This window comes from Carcharhinus amblyrhynchos, unplaced genomic scaffold (assembly GCF_965287045.1).
Source record: "Carcharhinus amblyrhynchos unplaced genomic scaffold, sCarAmb.v2.hapA chromosome_1202, whole genome shotgun sequence".
NCBI classification, from domain to species: Eukaryota; Metazoa; Chordata; class Chondrichthyes; order Carcharhiniformes; family Carcharhinidae; genus Carcharhinus; species Carcharhinus amblyrhynchos.
This window is the reverse complement of record NW_027650942.1, coordinates 5,240-11,745: the sequence shown is the minus strand read 5'-3', so window position 1 is coordinate 11,745 and position 6,506 is coordinate 5,240. Positions and strand designations below refer to the sequence as shown.

Here is a 6,506-nt window from a genome sequence, read left to right as displayed (position 1 = left end):
CTGGTTTCTGGAAAAAACACGCTTTGTCGACCGGATTTGGTAATCCTCCCGTCTCAGGCACCTTTAACCGACAGGTGATAAAAATCTGTAACAGACAATTCACACATCAGCCTATCACACTGGTCCTGACTCTTCCCCACCCATCCCCTGTGCCTGCTCAGAAACCCCTGAAAGGGCAAATAAGGAAATGATCTAAATCCTCAGCCCTTTAAATAGGCTGAAGTTACCAGTCAAGATTAAATACCCCTCTGCTGGGCTGCTTTGATTAACAAGCCATCTGTTAGATTAGGGAAACCTCTGACCCAATAGAGTTCTTTGGTATCATTTCCCAAAGGCTGCCATTACAGCCAATGTTATAGGAATGCGTGGCTGTGTTTCAAAAACATTTCTCATTCTCAGCATGGCAGGAAGTAGCTTTCATGTTTTTCCTTGTATGGAGTTAATGAATAGAAGTTTGCTTTTAAACAGATTGAACATTTTTGGGGGAGAGGAGTGGCTTAAAACATTCAAATGTTTGAGTCCTCTATCAAGCATGTTATGATAAAGAGATTCATCTTCCTTCATCTCCAGATGGATCCTGAGATCTGCCCACAGCAGATACTGAACTGAGGTAGCAATGGGGAGTGTGGGCATGTGGGCTAGAGGGCCACAAATGTTTTCTGATACAGATTCAGTACAAACAGCTAGCAGCTATTTGGGCCCATGGTATCATCCAGTTAGTCTCATTTCTATACCATCCCTGTAAACCAGCAAGTTTATTCCCCATCAAAATCTATCTCCAACTTAGCTGTGCCCCAATAAAAAACTATTTGATCGAGCTTAGTTTCCTCTGCTTACTGGCTCCCAGAAAAGAGGGTCCCCACCAACACCAGGAATGGTTCCCTCCAGAAGGGTTCATTACTGCTCCCCGTAATGGGAACAGGTAACCTGAGCCTGGAGGGAAGAGGACAATTGAGGACCCCCCTCCCAGGAGATTGGGGGTGCCCCTCAGGCAGTACCAGCCTGGCACTGCCCAAGGGGCACCTTGGCACTGCCTGGTGCCTATTGGGGGCCTGCTGCCACACTGCAATCAGCATCCGTGGGGGAGGGAGGGGATGATGGTGATCAGGACTGGTCTGGGGGGGTGCGGTCCAGTGGTCTGGAGGTTAGCAACATGGAGGTCAGTGATTAGCACTGCTGCCTCACAGCATCTGGGACCTGGTTTCAATTCCTGACTTGGGTCACTGTCTGCCAAGTCTGCACATTCTCCCCATGTCTGCGTGGGGTTCCTCCGAGAGCTCCAGTTTCCTCCCACAGTCCGAAAGACGTGCAGGTTAGGGCACATTGGCCGTGCTAAATTCTCCCTCAGTGTTACCTGAACAGGTGCTGGAGTGTGGCAGCCGGGGATTTTCACAGTAACTTCATTGCAGTGTTAATGTATGCCGAATTGTGACACTGATAAAACAAGGAAACCCTTACCGAGCTGCTGCCGACCGGGAATCTGAATGCATCCAGCTTGATCTGGAGTTTGTCCGGATAGATTCTCGGAAACACGAGAGAAGAGCGGGAGTTGCCAGCCTTGCTGTCAACCAGGCAGCTGGAAGGGAGGGGACAGAATGCATCAGTGTGTGTGAGGCAAGACCAACTAACCAGCTCCCACAGTACAGCAATCAGGAAAGCTGATACAATATCATTTCAGAACAGGAAATAGGAGGTTTCAGAGCGTTTATTCACAGTTCTCTGAAGACAGTAGGATGTGTTAGCAGGGTGATTAAAAAGGAAAATGGGACACATGCCTTTATCACAGAATCCCCAGTGCAGGAGACCATTCAGCCCGTCAAGCCTGCACTGTCCACAATCCCACCCAGACCCTATCTCTGTAACCCCATGTATTTACTCTGCTGGTCCCCCAGATACTTTAGCACAACCAACCCCCCTAACCCACACATGCTTTGGACTGTGGAGGAAACCCAGACAGACATGGGGAGAGAACGTGCAAACTCCACACAGTGACCTGAGGCTGGGAATTGAACCTGGGACCCCAATACTGAGAGGCAGCAGCGCTAACCACTGTGCCAAGGCATAAATTACAGCAGCAGCAAAGTCATGCTGGAGTTGTCCAGAAGTTTGGTGAGGCCACAGCTGGAGGACTGGGCACAGTTCTGGTCACCACATTATAGGAAGGATGTGAACACACTGGAGGGGGTGCAGAGGAGATTGACCAGGGGTGCTGCCTGGGATGGAGCATTGAAGTTAGAGAGAGATTGGGTAGACTTGGGTTGTTTTTGTTGGAGTAGGAAAGGCTGAGGGGCGATCTGATCGAGGTGTACAAGATTATGAGGGACATGGACAGAGTGGATAAGGAACTGCTGTTCCCTTAGTTGAAGGGTCAGTCACAGGTTCAAGGTGAGGGGCAGGAGGTTAGGGGAATTTAAGGAAAATGTTTTCACTCAGAGGGTGCTGAGGGTCTGGAACGCACTGCCTGGGAGGGTGGTGGAGGTGGGTCACCTCACATCCTTTAAGTACCAGATAAGCACTTGGGCACATCACATTCAGGGCTATGGGCCAAGTGCTGGTAGAGTCAGAGATTTACAGGCCTGAAGGGCCATACCAGCCTTTAATCACTAGGCAACCCCCAATTGCCCACATTTGGCCCACATCCCTCTATACCCATCATACCCATATAACTATCCAAATGCTTTTTAAAGCATTTGTTGTAAAGTTGTACCCACTTCTGGCAGCTTGTTCCAGACACCACCCTGTGTAAAATGTCCCTCTGGACACTTGTATCTCCCCCCTTAAACCTATGCCTTCTAGTTTTAGGCTCCCCTACCTTTGAGAACTATCTAGCTGATCTGTGCCCCTCATTATTTTATAGACCTCTAAGATCACCCCTCAGCTTCCTACACTCCAGAGAAAAAAGTCCCAGTCTATCCAGCCTCTCCTTATAACTCAATCCATCAAGTCCCAGTAGTAATGGGATTAGGTGGGTGTTTTTTGCATGTTGGTGTAGACTCGATGGGCTGAAGGGCCTCTTCTGCACTGGGATTCTAGGTTATGCTTCAGGTTTTACAGAGTATCGAGACCACACCCAAGTATTGTGTACGATATCGGGCTCCTTATTCAAGTGTGTTAACAGTTGAGGGGGTTTACTAGACTCATGGAGAATGTTCTGAGGGTGCAGTCTCTGGAAGTCTCTCCCTCAAAGGGCAGTGGAAGCAGAATATGGGACTATTTAAGGCAGAACGTGATAGGTTCTTGGGGGTGAATATTACAGTCAGATTAAAAACAGATCTGTGCAGAAACAGGCCTTTCAGCTCTTCCAGTCTGCACCGATCATATTGCCCTACCTAGACCAATTGCCTCTATCCCCTTATTCCCCATGGTCTTTCGGGTCAAACCAAGTAAACAAACTTAAATTACATTCGGACAAAGAAAAAGGGGGCAGCTCCCCAAAAGGAGGGGGAACGGCCCGAACTGAAACAAAAGGTAAAAGGAAACTTAAGACACGTCAAATCAAAATGTGATTATCGGGGTCTAAGGCACCTCAGCCCCCACGGTGCCCAACGGGCACGGAAGGCCTTGACAGTGCCCACGGACACTGCGTGCTCCCTCTCCAGGGACACCCGGCCGTTTCTGTTCATGGATCTATCCAGATAAATGACGCAAATGTATCTCCCTCAATCACCTCACGCAGTGCATTCCAGGCCCCCACCCCCACAAATCCCCCCCCATAATTGTCATTTCTGCCCCTGGGAAAATACTTCCAACCATTCACCTTATCCACACCCCTCAATTTTATAAACTTATAGCAGGTTTTTCCCTCCAGCCCTCCATCTTTCCAGGGAGAACAATCCCAGTTTATTCAATCTCTCCTCACAGCTAATACCCTCCATACCAGGAAACATCCTGGTAGTTCTTTTCTGTACTCCCTCCAAAGCCTCCACATCCTTCTGGTAGTGTGGAGACCAGAAATTGGACACTGTTCCAACATTTTATATAAAAATGTGCCAGCTTTTATACTGGATGCCCCATTTGATGAAGGCAAGCAAGCCATATGCTTTCTTCACCACTTTTTCCAAGTGTGCTGCTACTTTTAAAGATCTGTGGATCTGCATTCCCAGATCATAGAACCCTACAGTGCAGAAAAAGGCCCTTCAGCCCATCGAGTCTGCACCAACCACAAACCCACCCAGGCCCTACCCCCATTTCCCTATATATTGTGCCCACTAATCCCTCTAACCTACACATCTCAGGACACTAAGGGGCAATTTTTAATCATGGCTAATCAACCTAACCCACACATCTTTGGACTGTGGGAGGAAACCCACACAGACATGAGGAGAACGTGCAAACTCCACAGTGACCCAAGCCAGGAATCAAGCTTAAGTCCCTGGAGCTGTGAAGCAGCAGTGCTAAGCACTGTGCTACCATGCTGCCCATGTCTATGCTCTTGCCGTTTATTGTATGGGTCCCCTGAATTAGATCTACCAAAACGCATCACCTCACATTTGTCCAGATTAAATTTCATCTGCCATTTCTCCAGCCTATCTCTATCCTGCTGTATTCTCAGACAATCTTCAATCACTATCCACAACTCCACCAACCTTTGTATCCATCCATAAACTTGCTAATCAGACCAGCTACATTTTCTTCCAAGTCATTTATATATTTTACAAAGAGCAGAGGTCCCAGCACTGATCCCTGCAGAACACCACTAGTCATGATGTGGAGATACTGGCGTTGGACTGGGGTAAACACAGTAAGAAGTCTCTCAAACACCAGGTCAAAGTCTAACAGGATTATTTGGCAGCAAAAGCCATTAGGTTATGCCAGTAGCTTTTGCTACCATATAAACCTGTTGGACTTGAACCTAGTGTTGAGAGACTTCTTACTGTGAAGATCACTAGTTACAGACCTCCAGAGAAAAAACACCCTTCCACTGTTACTCTGTCTATGGCCAAGCCAGTTCTGAATCCAACTAGTCCACCCCTAATCCCATGTGATTTAATCTTTTACACCATGACCTTGTCAAATGCTTTACCAAAGTCCATGTAGACAACATCTACATCTCTTCTCTTGTCAAAGATTGTCCCCTCCTCAAAAAACTCAAATTAGGTGACCTCCCTCATACAAACAATGCCATCACTAATAAGACCATACAGTTCTGAATGTGTATCAGCCAGGAGCTTATTGAATGGTGGAGGGGGCTTACTCCTGCTCCTGATTCCTACACAACTAGGTAGCACTCACCCATTGTAGTCGATGAGGGGGTATCTGGGAGTGGAGTCCTTGTCTGGGGTCAGTGTTGCAACGCAGCTGTCAATATAAAGCCTCAATGGTGCAGGGCCCACAACCGCTGCCTCGACGTGAATGAATTCGTCCAAATAATAGAGGCTGGAGGCTCGCTCTGTATCCCAGTCATCTGGGGGATACAACAGAAAAACATCACTAATTCCTTAACCAGCAAATTCCAGCCACCCTTAACATCCCAACTTTACCGTTCATCTGACGCAGGGAGAACAGAAACCTCTCTCCCATCAACAAAGAGCTGTAGGGGGCCTGAGTAGGCCAGTCCACCTGACAGACGCCATTATCCTTCCTAGCAGGAAGAGTCAGAAGAGAACTATCAACTTCCGCAAGTCATACTGGACACCAGGATTCAGGAAGGGTAGCAAGGTTACCTGGGATAGGAGCACTTGATGCGGACAATGGCCATGCCCCTTCTCAAAATGGCTGACCTGGTCAACCTTGGCATATAGTACAAGTGGGTAGAGAAGAGGTGATGGCACTCGGTTACCTGGAACACAAACCATAGCAACACCAGTCAAAAATATATCTAAATACAAATTCTAAAAGGTAGATATCCACCCACAGATGCTCTTTGCAAGGGTAATAAAGTCAAACATTGGGGGGGAGCGGGGGACATAGGTTTACGATGCATGGGGAAAGAGTTTAGACAAGACGTGCAAGGTAAAGTTTGTCTTTTTCTTTACATAGACTGTGTCTGGAACACACTGTCCAGGGATGGGGTGGGAGCAGGCACAATGCAGCATTTAAGGGGCAAGTAAACAAATAGGATAGCAATGGATGGATACCGATTCCATTAGCACAGCTTTCGTTTAGGGAGGCATCATGATCTGCAGAGGCTTGGGGAGCCAGAGGGCCTATTCCTCTGCTGTAAAACCATCAGATATAGGAGCAGAATTAGGCCACTCAGCCCATCAAGTCTGTACTTTTCTTTGTCTTCCCCAGACAAGGAGGAAACAGAAGACCAAAAAGAGAAAAAGATTTCCCAATTCCAACAGTCCCACTCAACGGATTTTTACCATCAGAGTAGAGCCACAGTCCGAGAGGCCCCGGTGAAACAGCAGAGTGTTTGGCCGAGTGTTGAGTTGAGTGAAGGGACATCCCAAAGGGCCAAGGCTCAGTTCTCCGGCTTGAATCAGGCCACCAGTCCCAAACCGGTCCCACCTGACCAATACCAGGAGGGACTGCTCCCCGCACAGCGCAGTGACAGCTTGTCG

At 48.0% G+C, this 6,506-nt stretch overlaps 1 long non-coding RNA gene across 1 annotated transcript; it reads right to left on the bottom strand.

Annotated features, from left to right (window-relative positions):
* On the bottom strand, window positions 1-5,305 carry LOC145340613 (uncharacterized). The gene is made up of 3 exons (XR_013886265.1): window positions 5,233-5,305; window positions 1,459-1,576; window positions 1-85 (listed from the first exon to the last, which is right to left on the bottom strand). It is a non-coding gene; the product is annotated as an uncharacterized LOC145340613 (long non-coding RNA).
* Window positions 5,306-6,506: the final 1,201 nt, after the last annotated feature.